Genomic DNA, 13,335 nt, shown 5'->3' on the forward strand with positions numbered 1-13,335 from the left:
TCCCAAACTAAAAGGAATGGTGTCCTCATTACTTTTACCATATTTACAGGATGGTTTCAGGATCCTACGTAGACATTTTCCAAGGATTCCTTGATATGACTGTTTTCTCAAGTTCAACTGCTTTCGGAGCCCACCAAAAACTTGGGTTGCCATTTTCAAAGACTTCTCTTGGGAGCACTTCCTGGGTAAATAAAATTTTAATTTCAGTATTCTATTGTAACAAGATCCATACATGCATTCATTCTTTAAATATCATTTTCTATAACAATTTAATTTTAAAAATCTTAATGACTCATCCTTTGACTCTTTGGAGACAAATTATTCTTCCCTTATTAGCCTAGCAGCTTCTGAGAGTGAAGTTACTAAATCTTAAATCATCTCTGTAGTCTTTGACTTTGGATTTACTCAACCGACATTTTAAATAAGGACTTTAAAAAGCAGGAGAAAACAGAGAGCACCCTCGACAAGCAAAAGGGCAAAGCCCCTTAACAACAATCTTCCTTACCTAACACTCTTTCAAGGCCTGATTCTGGGCGCGGGGCAGCGTGGTGGGCGGTCCCCGCGGGCTCCGGGGGGCTTGGCCCGCAGCTTAGCTCCATTACTAGCGCGCTCCCTTTCCCGCCCTCCTCCCTCACCCCAGCAGCGCAGTGAAGCGGAGCAAGGGGGTGGGTCTGGCCCTTCCTCCATCCTGGGGCTGACACCGGAGGGATGTTCCCAGCTCAGGAGGAGGCCGACAGTACCGGGTTTGTGGGCAATTTAGAGCCCAGCGTGCGGGAAGAGATTCTTTAGGAGCTATTCCTTCAGGAAGCGTCCTCGGGGAAGGGGCGGCGGAGGGGCGGGGCACACCTGGACCACCGGCGGCCTGGCACCCTTCCAGCCCTCTCTTGTGCCGTGCTTTTAATTATTTTTGACTGGATGCACCTGTCCCCAGCGGAGCAGCTGGTGAAGGATATGGTTTAGCCCCATCCCCACTGCAGAGTTCTGAGGTTGGGCAGTGGCTGGGCCCTCCCTAACTCCCAGCCCTCATTAAGGGTTTACCGGGCCTTGGATGTGCTCCAGTAGAAAACAGCCCTGTCACTGTCTTCCTTCAGATAATAAGCACCCTTATGCTTTGCATTCTGCAAAGTGAGAGGTGTCACCTTTAAAAATGTTTTCATATGTATTACTCATCTTCCTAAGCCCTTTTATGCGAGTATTTTTATTCTAGAATGATAAATGAGATGTGAGATGATGGACAACCAATATACCATGACTGTGACCAACTGATTCCCTGGTAATTCCAAGAGGACTTTAGGAAAGTTTTTGAGGTCTGGATTAAGTCTGGGATTCAGTCTCCTGTGTTCTGTAAACACTTACCTGTGATGCACAGGACGTCTCACTTGCCAATGGTATATCTTCATTCAGCCACGCATCTAAGCATTTAATGATCCAGAATCACAGGGAAAACACAAGTATGGTGCTGGACATAAAAATTTTAGAAACATTCCTTACACTTTGTTAAAGGGGAAAATGAACATTAATTACCATTATTTAGGGTAATCTACCAAAGACAGAGATATATAGTATGGGAAAAGCATGGCTCTTAGGTCAGCAGTGTGACTTTTGGCCAGAACCTAAGTCTCTTAGTTTCCTCAAATGTCAAATGGGAGTAATACTATCTACAAGATGATGAGACTGTGAAGAATAATATGATGCAATTGTGATGAATAAATGAGCTAACCTAAATAAACCAAAGCTATAGCTGGCATTTACTAGGTGTTTGCTGCCTGTATTAGTAGTAATGCTAACTAACATTAACAGAAATAAAAAGTGACTTCCTCCTGTCAGAATAAGGGAAGGTTCCAAGGGAGACAATAGCAGAGCTAAATGTCTAGGATTAAGTATAAGTACCAGAGGTGAAAGAATTTCTTTGGTTTTGAAGGACCCACTTTATCTCTAAACTAAAGTGTCTCTATGTTAATAATAGATACACATAGGTTAGTAGAGAATATTCTGTTCAGGACCACAGTTTCTTCTCATAAATGAAAAACTTTCTATTATTTGAAAAATATTTTTAAGACTTTATCCTTTTAATTTGCTACCTTTTTAAGTTTGCCCTTTAAAACAAAACCTGTAAATCTTATCTTTTTTTTTAACCAATATAATTTGAGTCTTACCACCAAAAAGGAAGAAAGGAATGTAAAATTATTGTCTTCAACAAGGGTTTTTCATGTTGAGTGCCCCCCCCCAAAAAAATGGGTGGGGAGAGATGAATGTGGGGTTGCAATTACCTGTACAAAAACTATATGATTTCAAGTCCATAAGGACTAGATCCTTATCAATTTTGTGGACCCACAAGGCAGTATATATTATCTTCTCATTTTTTATGATTTCCTTTTTCCACTTAAATGAAATGTAAACCTCATGTAATAGATCAGGAAGTAAGCTTATGTTTTTACTTTTTGCCCATGGAGAATTTGCTAAAGAAAATATAGAGGACGTATGAGTAAGTGTGATGTTTGTAAGGAAAATGCATTATTAGCAGAGCTACATAAAGCTATTGCTAACCTTTTTTTCTTTAAAGTTTAATTATTTTTCTGAGTGTAAAAATAAATCTTTGGATTTATGAGTAAATAATTTTTAAGTTTCTCGTAGGCTGGGCCACTAACCAAAGTGACTATATGCAAAGACAGAGAAGGAAAGCTGAAATCCTTTGGATTTGTCTGCTTTAAGCACCCAGAATCAGTGTCTTATACAATAGCTTTGCTGAATGGAATCCGTTTATATGGAAGACCAATTAATGTGCAGTATCGATTTGGTAGGTTCTCTCACTGATGAATTTTCAAAGTGTGTTTTGTGGTTGTTGCTAGTCTCAGAAATTGTAAGCATTTTGTTTTCCTTGTAGTATAAGACAATAAAAGTGTCTCTGTAGTCTCTTAATTTTTTCAAACACATATCTAATTTATAATACTATATAGTTAATTTGTATTGCCAGTTATATTACCAAATTTGTAGCATCTCTTCTAAGTAAAATTTAAAATGTACTATTTTAAAATCAGGAGATAGCTATGATGGTTGCTATTGACTAAAATTGATCAAATTTATATGAACTGAAGGTACGTAAATAGCTTTTATGTAGCAAGGTTGTTTGCCAATCTTCTTGTCACTGCTAATGTATGGTATCAAATACCTACTATTTGGAAGATAAGTGGATAAATTAGCCCTTCCGAATAACTCCTTCTGTTGTCTGGAGCTGTTTTAAGCCCCTATAAGAACAAAGTGGACAAAGGTACCTGTAGAGCCTTGCTAGAAGGGGAGGAAAGATTCCTGACTCAATGGCTTTAAATCCTTGTCCTGAATTCATGCTAGGAACTAGGCATATGTGATTAGCTGCCCAGAAAACTATTACACTTGGCCTCACATCTTTTCAGGGACCAATAGAGACTATCTGAGTGATTCTTAGAATATTGTGTTTAAGCATTTTATACATGGTACAGACTTATTGATGTATCACTGCCATAAATCGTTCAGGCTTATTGATGTATCACGCCTTTGGTTTTTATTTCTCTTGATCCACTAAAAATGAAAAATAAGAATTAAAAAAGCAATATCTTCTTGCATAGTAAAAGTTCTTCTCTTTGCATTTCACATTTTCTTTTTTACTTTAAAGCATGGATGCATCATGCTCTTTGATTCTACCCAGTTAACTCACACAGGCTGATAAAATAGGCCAGAGCTTATTATATTACACATCCTATAAAAAGTTGACTTGGCTTTTGAGCAATTTAGAGAACTCATGCCTTCTACCATGGAGGCAAAGAGTGCTGACATTTGAAATTATTAGTTTCTAGGTAAGTATTACAAAACAACATCATATATCTTATATAGTTTCATATCATTTTATTCTTATTTATGACTTGCTTTTGGATAAATATTGATTATACTTCATTCATTTACAGTAATATATACAATCTTTAAATATGACTTGAGAGATAGATATGCACATATTTTATGTAACTGTGGAATTTCAAGTCACTACTATATCTTTAAAGATTGGTTTATATTATGTTTTAATATTTAAACTCCAAGTAGTTGAACCCTAAAGTAATCATTGTATTTCTTTCAAAGGAAGTTTTCGCTCTTCAGAACCAGCTAACCAAAATTTTGAGAGCTGTGTTAAGATAAATTCACATACCTACAGGTAATTAGAAATATACTTTTTCATAAAGGTAAAGCAAATAAGTATGTTCTTATAATCTATATTAATGAAAAATAATAAATATGTCAGAGGATGATTTTTATCCTATTCTGGACTATTACAGAATATTACTATTTATACATAGGATTAGATTAAGAAGTTTATTTCTTCTGAACCCATGGAAAGTGGGAGAAAATATTTTCATTTAAAGGTCAGTTTTAATATTTAAAGTAGTAAGTGACATAGATTTACGTTTGAGGTATTCTTTATGATTTTCTGTATGTTTTACATAGCTGTTAAATCATTTAAACATACAAAGTCTTACTGTGATGGATCATAGAAATATTGTTATCCGTATTTTATGTTTCAGTAAATGCAGACAAAAAAGTTAACCAATTATCAAGGTCACAAGGATGATAAAGTGCTAGCCTTGAAACTAAGTCTTCTGATGTTAAGCCATTCAATTATTTATTTCACTAATGTTTAGAACTTCTCTGTGTTCTAGAATTTGGTGTAGCCTGATATATTGATGCAGTGATAACCTTCCAGTAAACTGTCTGGCAAGGTATCCAGAGGTTATGGTACCTAAAGTCTGCCAAACCAATTTAAGATTCCAAAATCACAGTGTTTATTAAATCAGTGTAAAAAAACACAGTGAAAAGTAAGAGCAAGTTTGGTGGATAGTTTAGCACACTTCTTAGAATAGATTGTAAGTGGGCAGCAGGATGAAGTAACTGAATTCTGGTTATATTAATATTCAGACACTGTTTCTCTGCTGTCAACCTTCCCTACTGATAGTGTGGTGATGAGGACAATAGTGTATGTTTGAGCAAGGCTATCCCTTCAGATGGAAAGTTCCTGGAACTAATATTACTTACTTGATGAGGAGCATCCTGTTTCATCAGCTTGTTTTCTGTAGATTTTCTCTCAGATTATCTTAGGCAGAATGAAGGGAAGAAGAGAAATATAACTGTTAGGCATGATCAGGAGTAGATATCCATCTCTCTTGTGTGTTATAAGATCTAAATCATTCACTATCCATTACTATATATATTATGAATTCTATCTTGGCTTCCTAGGTTTCTTGCTTATTTTATCCCTCACAGTTCCATTGCTGTTAATAAACTGCTAGCTTACTTACAATCTACACTAAGCATTTTTAAGAATTTTGTCCATCCTGTTTGTTTTCTTGTTGTCTTTGGCAGAACTGAATATTTTCAAATAAACTAATAATAACCAAACATCCTATCCCTTGTTAACTGTATCAGCCCCCTAAGGCATGGGAGAGTGACCTTTTGGGACTGGCAAATACCCAGAATTATTTTTGGCAGAAGTATTAAACCCCAAATAAGTGTGCTACATATTTTTATTCTCCCCAGAATTTCTATATTGGGGAGAATAAAGAGAACTTAATAAAGTAGGTAATAAAATCAGATTGCCTGGATTTGAATTCTGCCAGTGCCACTTTATTAATGCTGTGACTCTGAGGAGGTTATTTTACCTTTCTGTATCCTTATCTCTAAAATTAAAATAATACTTAAAAAGTTTTTATGAGAATAAATTTTTATAGTAAATACAAGGTACTTAAAATACTGAATATATTGTAAGTATTCAACAAAAGGAAAATTACTACTAAGATAGGGAAATCATTATAGATTTATGGATTGAGCCATATATATGATGTAATAGCTTCCCCTCTTCTTTAATACCAAGAGCAAAAAACTACTTCATTTTCTTTGGGTTTGGGAAAAGAACAAAATATTTGTAGGATTTGGAGTTTAAAAGACTAGATAGGCAATAGAAGATTGTAGTATAACTATCTTATATTTGATACATAGTTTGTAAATCATCTCAGAGTCTAGACTGTAATGTCAAAAAAGTCATATGTATATCCCATGACACTACATTTCATTGGTAGTACTTTTTTTCTAGTATTTGGTATTTTATAAAGGAAGAATAAGAATGAGTTATCATGTCCTGGTTGTGATATGCAAATGTAATCTAGTCTTCATTAGTCTTCCTTGTAAATGGGTTTTTTTGACTTCTTATTGCCTCTTATGCCTTGCTCTTTATTGAACTAATTTTTAATTTGCTAGAGCCACTGTAACAACGTACTATAGAGTGCTTAATCAACAGAAATTAATTGTCTTAAAATTTTGGAGGCTAGACATCCAGGATCAAAATATTGGAAGCACTGGTTTCTTCTAAGCTATGAAGAAGAATCTATCCCATGCCTCTCCCCTATTCTTCTGTTGTTTTGATAGCATTGCTTGGTATTCCTTGAATGACAGAAGCTTTACTCACATTTCTGCCTTTATTTTCACAGGTTGTTCTTCTGTTTTCATCTCCAAATATTCCTTTTTATATGAATACCAGTCATAAAGGGTTATGGATCCATCCTATTCCAGTATTAACATGTCTTAACCAATGACATATGCAATGATCCTGTTTTCAAATATGGCCACATTATAAGGTACTGAGGGTTTCATTAACTGAAAATGGAGAGAATGTATCAATCCATAACAGTTTTTAATTTACATGTGATTCCTCCATGCAGACAACTATGTGTCCAAAGATTCACGTGGGAAAAATACTGGTTTTAGACAATTGACACTTGTTTTCATAATGCAGCTTATCTCACCTCTGCTGCAGAGTCTTCCCTACTCTGTAATTTCCCTTCACCTTTCACCTTGTCTCCTAATTGGGCTCCCATATTTTTCTTCTTCCTATCACTAATAAATATTTTTATCTTTCAATCCTTTCTTCCTGTTCATTTTTTAACCCCACTGTTATATGAGAGCTACTCTTTTTAAGGTGATGAGAACTTTCTGATCAGCCATTCAGCAGCTTCAATGTTTATTCAGTTTACCCCTATGGAACAACTTATATTTTTCTAATTTCTTTCTTAATGAACTATGGACTTCTGACTTCTACTGACTTCTGGGATACTAGTCTCAGTATTTTTAAATGCGGTCTCCCCCATCCATCTGACTACATTCTGTCATTTCTTCCCATCTGCCAGTGCTGATTTCAGCCTCCCTTAGAGTACGCTTCCTAGCCTATGGATTAGTGGTTAGCATTAAAATTAGGGTATACTATAGAGCTAGTAGACTATTGAAGAGTAGCTGCAGAACCTAGCCAGGATTTATAACATCTCCATAAGAGCAACGATCACATGTATAAATGAAATGTGGGGAACACCACAGTTTTTTAATTAGAGATGTTTTGATTATCTTAATGCCTGGAAGATATCAGTCAACATGTTTATGTTAACATTAATAGTCCATTTAGGAAGGAGTACAGTTTATATATTTACATAATAAAGATACTTTAAAATAAATTGATGATAATTTCTCCCTCTTTGTTTTTATATCTGTAGAAGATTGAAGTGTATGTCCAGTGATGATTAATGACTTGCTATTGTTCTGTTACTATCTAAATGTTGTATGTCTTTATGTAAATACAAGCGTTGGTCTAACATTTTCATATCAGAAAACCAAATGTGACTCTGAATGTTGAAATTTCAATATTTAGTAATGAAATAATTAATTAATGTATTGTTTTGACACTACATTATCAATATAATAACATTATTTGCATGTGTTTGTTTAAGATATTTAATTCTAACTGCTACCAGAGAAGCTCTTTCTGTCTCTGTTTCTGATTATGGACAACCCTCGTTAAGTTATTAAGAGAAAAGAATATTTGTACCTAAGAATTTTAAGGATTTTTTTGCTTTCCATTTTATTTCTTAAAAGGAATGAAGAAATCTTGGGCAGATCTTCCTTTCCCATGCAGTTTTTTCCCATTAATAATACTGCTTTACCTCAAGAATATTTTCTCTTTCAGAAAATGGTAAGTTTGATACCTATTTAGTTTAGCATATATATGACACAAATTTTTGAAGAACATGAAAAACATTCATAGTATTTGGTACTCATATAGTTAATATTAATGAACAACCACTCATTACCTGAAACTATGAAAGTATTTTTCCCAACATATTCTATTCAATTCTTCTCTTCTCTCTCTCTCTCTCTCTCTCTCTCTCTCTCTCTCTCTCTCTCTCTCTCTCTCTGTTTCTCTCTTTCTCCCCCCCCTCTGGTAGAGATGGAAGTGAGTTGAAAGACAAGTTCAAGGTATCACAGTTTATTTCTAATTTGCTGTGAGTAGTTAGAAATTTTAGTTATCATGTCTCTATCATATATTGAGATTAATACATTTGTAAAAATTTTTATCTGTTTCATTTTATTCTTATATTGTGGCTCCTAGAAGAGTTAAAACTACATATGTGGTTTGCATTATATTTCTTTGATAATCTATATTTTAGTAAACTAATAAACCTTTAAATGTTTATGTTAAGGATTTAAGGAAGCTCCCACACTCCTACTATGAAGTCACTGCCTTTCTTATACCAAAATACAATTTGATTTACTCATGACTATTTGCATAATTCATGTTACTTTTAACATGCATTAGACTTTTTAATGTGCATTTAACTTAGCATTTTGGATTTGTTTTGATATATAAGTTGACTTTTTTTTCCTCACAGCAGCGACATGCACATAATCCAGTGCTGCAGCTTCCTTACTATGAGATGACAGCCCAACTTCCCAATAGCATGTCTGGGTCTTCCTCACTGAGTTATGTTCCAGATCTAGATGCTGGACCTAGCTCCTATGAATGGACTATCCAACAACCAAGTGACTCTGACCTTTATCAGATGAATACCTGAAAGAGGCAAAAGCAAACCAGTGACAGTTATAGTAGAACAGAAAACAATAGAGGAAATGAATTCAGCCAAAAATTCCGAAAATGTAAGAAAAAGAAAAGATATTAGTATTACCTTCAGATAATACGTGTCTTCATTGATCTCAATTCTGTTTAAAGAAAACTGACCAATTTTTTGAGTGTCTTGTCTTTTTTGAAATATATGAAAACATGACTTATCTGATTTGCTATTCAATTTTTGCCTCAAATGATAAAAGCTTTTAAAAATAATATAATGTACTACTTTTGTATGTAATAATATATTTGACCCATTGCCAATAAAAATATACTTTGTATCATTTTATTTTAGTACTGATGATGAAATTTCATTAAACTATTAACTAAAAGTCAGCTACTGAACACTTGTGGATAAGGTACTGTGATTTCTCTATATTGTTAATATAATATTCGAGTACAATTATGCTGTAATTAGGATCATTAGATTTGCCAAAAGAAAGTAATGCAAATATTTAAGAGTTGCATGTGGTTCCTAGTGAATATGTTATAAATAGACTTTGTTTCCTTTGTTAATAACATTTTAATTTTTACATTCACTCAAGTTGTTTCTGTGCCTTAATGTACTTCAGGTTTATTTTATCAAATGAAGACATATGACAGTGATACCAAAGGAAAGATTATTATCATGGGATTGGCTTTTGATTCATTAACTTGTTATATGAGTTCAATGGGGATTCTTGCCTCTTTACTTCTTACTTTGTTTATAATGAACATTAAGTTGGCTATGTAAGTATTACATTATCTACCTCTTTTGCCAGCCAGGTTTGAGAGAATATGTTTAATGTATTTAAATCTTGATAATTAATAAGTAAATAGAATGATATTTCATTAATGTATGATATCTAATACTTAATTGTCCAAAAAATGTTTCTATTTTGGGTTCATTTATTTGGAAGATAGAATACACGTTAAACAAATTGGGGTTTTTTAAAACATTTTTGTTAATTTTATAGCCCACCATAAATTAGAATGATAAGAATTATGTTTATTAAAGCTAATTGAAAGAATCATGCAACTCATTTGTGAGTAGAGCACCAAATTTAGTAGGAAGGGCCATGCTTAGATGTTTCTTTTGCATGTTGAATAGCACTTTATAGATACTTACTGTTTAAAAGAATAAAGATCTGTTTTTAACAAAATGAGTAACTGAATTTAACTACGTATAGTAGAATTTAGAACAAACATTAATCTACTTTAATCTGATCAATATGAAAACCTGACCTGTGCTTTATGTAGTTTTAACTGTGTTTTCTTGGCTTTTGAAACACATACTCTTCTGGTTTTACATTCACATTTTTTTTTTCAATTTAGAATCAAGCCAAAGGGGAAAATGGCTTCTGCATAATTAGGAAATAGCATATCTTTAAAAATCTCCTATTTTATATTTCTCTTGCACATGGCTTTGGAGGTCTCATGCTTTGGTATTTCTTATGTTTTTTATGCATCTTTCAAACTATCCCAAAATCAACCATGTAGAATATTACCTGTACAGGTTATAGTTTTATTGTATTACCATTTAGTTCAAGTTTCCAAATCTCTCTGAAATATCCTTTTTATTTTTTATGACACTTTTATTAACCCTTCACATATTGACAATGGTTGTGATGAAGCCGTATTTTCTGATTTCAACACCTGGAATATCAGTGACCTGCTTAAAATGATTGTACTTTCTTTTGATTCTCCATCACAAGTCTCCATTTTATTTTTTACACTTTATATAACTTTATATATAGTACACACAAGCCCAAGCTAATATTACATGGTTTCTCTAAGAGAAAGGGCAGACCTCCCCTCTACCACCACTAGTGAGTATGAGGGCTCATCACAGGTACCTTAGGGTGGGCTTCCAGCATGCGCTCTGACTCAGCTCCATGTTCAATCTTCCTGTGATCTCCTCAGCCTGTGGCCTTCAGTTCTTCCTCTTCTTCCTCTTCTTCCTCCTCCTCCTCCTCCTCCTCCTCCTCCTCCTCCTCCTCCTCCTCCTCCTCCTCCTCCTCCTCTTCTTCTTCTTCTTCTTCTTCTTCTTCTTCTTCTTCTTCTTCTTCTTCTTCTTCTCCTTCTTCTTTTTCTTCTCCTTTCTCCTTTCTCCTTTCTCCTTCTCCTTCTCCTTTCTTCTTCTTCTTCTCCTTCTCCTCCTCCTCCTCCTCCTCCTCCTCCTCCTCCTTCTTCTTCTTCTTTCTTCATTTGAGATTAATTTTAATATTTTACACAGAGCCTGAATCACAAAACTGCCACTTTGAAAATGGTGGCATACAGAAACAAAAGTACCCAGAAAACCAGGTGCTTCATTTGGGAACAAGCTAGGGAAGAGGAGCCTATCACACATGATAGAGGTAGGACCCTCAGAGCCATAGTGGAACCATTGGAGGTGCCGGGAATCCCTCATGCCAAAGTTGAGGCATTGTAAATTGTTTAATGGGACTGGACTAATTTGATATTATGATCAGAATAGTAGCAACTTTGACTGGGACATGATTCCAATTGAAATGTCATCCCAAATAAGTCCAGAAAAAAGTTTGGAGAACAGCTCTCCAAGGATTGCTGTTATCGAACAAAGAAGAGAGTAAAATTAAGAGAAAGCTGACATGTTACACTGGGAAAGCCACAGTTCTGTGCTTTCCAGGGAGATTTTTGTCATTTTTTATAGATATTCAAATTATAGGGCTGCAGAGACAGAACTTAAAGATGTCTTTCCTTAAAACGTGCAACTCTTTAGGCTGTTACCTGCACCACATCCTCCCTGGCCTCATCCATCTGCATTCTTAGATTCAGAAGTAGTGTGCAGTTGGTTCATGGAAAGGCTGTGGAAGGAGGGAATTTTAGCATACTGGTGAGGTTTCTTGTAGCTGCAGAAGAGAGACTTCAGCTCCAACAGTTCTACTCAGCCTAGAAAACTGTGTTCCATATGGTACATTGAGGATATTTTCTTCTAATAATGTTTGCTTCTTTAATTCATATCCTCCTAAAATAAGTCATTTTTAAAATAGGGAATGATGATTAAATTATGATTAGTTTCCAATTTGTTCTAAGTTTAATGAGTTCTACTGATACAACTTACATATGGAATGTCATCTAGAGATTTTAAACATTACTTATTTGTATACATATTATAAAAGAAGACATGAGTTTTAACTTGATATATTATAAACCTTCATTTTATTTATTTTCATGTGGTGCTAAGGATCAAACCCAGGACTTCACACATACTAGGCATGTGCTCCACCACTGTACCATATCTCCATTTGTAATTCAGCATTTTTTATTTATAAACTTGTTACTGTAATATTAATAAAAAATAGAACTACTAATGATGTGAATTTTATAATTTGACTAATTATAAGTTTTAAAATTTTTAGAAGGAAATGAAATTCTATGTTCAAACTTCATTTTATAAAGAGCAATATCACAATGCCATAAACTACTTATATTTCTCATAAAGTCTTTGGATCCAATTTAACTCAAAAAATTAAAAATTTCCTGACCCTGTACTCTCTCAGTTAAGAAATGACAAGTGAGAGGATCATGATAAAAGGGTTTGGAAGCAAACTGAAAATTTTTGAAAAATCAAATGAACATGCTAGTAATTTCCCATTCCTGGATTAAAAATACACAGGAATTATAATTTCCAAGTTTAGAGGAGGAATATTTGTGTTTATTAGTTTTTTATGTATTAGTTTCATGTGTGCCTATATACATACATATATGTCCTTTCGAATTTCTGTTACAATGAAAATGTCCGAATCTATTTTTTCTTAAAGGAACATTTATGTCAGTAGAATCCCATCCTACCCTGTTCACTGTACTTAAATTTCTGAAGTTTTCACAAACTCAGTTGTTTTTTAGTTGTGTTTGTTTTTTTTTTTTTTCGTTTGTTTGTTTGTTTGTTTGTTTTTTTGCTTGTTGTTTGCTTCTTTAGCATGAACAAATAATTGTGAACCTATCTCCTTCTCTGATCACTGAAAAGCAAAGAACAAGATGACACAGGAAAGCCAAAGTTGTGGGGAAGAAAAGCAGGACTTGAATTTTACATAACTACATCAATCAGAGAGACAGACTGCCCTGTAAGACTCCTTGGGTTTCCCAGTAATGACAGCTTGGCATCTGTGAAGAAGCACTGTCTGGTTTCCTATTTCTTTACTTTAAGATTCAACACATCTTAACTTTATGAACCATATAAATTTATTGACAATCAACTATGTGAAATTTTAAGGCTAAACTCTGGGATGAAGAGTTCTTTAAGCCAATGTTCATTTTCTAGCTTGCAGGGTAATTGCTCTCTAATGTAGAAACTGTGTGATTACCAAGAATTTCTTAAAGAATTCTATAAATAGAAAGAGGCATATAATTTCAAATTACTCATATAAGCATAT

General features: G+C 34.2%; 1 pseudogene; it reads left to right on the top strand.

Moving 5' to 3' along the window:
- The first annotated feature begins 708 nt into the window (after positions 1–708).
- Positions 709–9,017, top strand: LOC143388633 (splicing regulator RBM11-like; annotated as a pseudogene).
- Positions 9,018–13,335: the final 4,318 nt, after the last annotated feature.

This window comes from Callospermophilus lateralis, unplaced genomic scaffold (assembly GCF_048772815.1).
Source record: "Callospermophilus lateralis isolate mCalLat2 unplaced genomic scaffold, mCalLat2.hap1 Scaffold_121, whole genome shotgun sequence".
Classification (NCBI taxonomy): Eukaryota; Metazoa; Chordata; class Mammalia; order Rodentia; family Sciuridae; genus Callospermophilus; species Callospermophilus lateralis.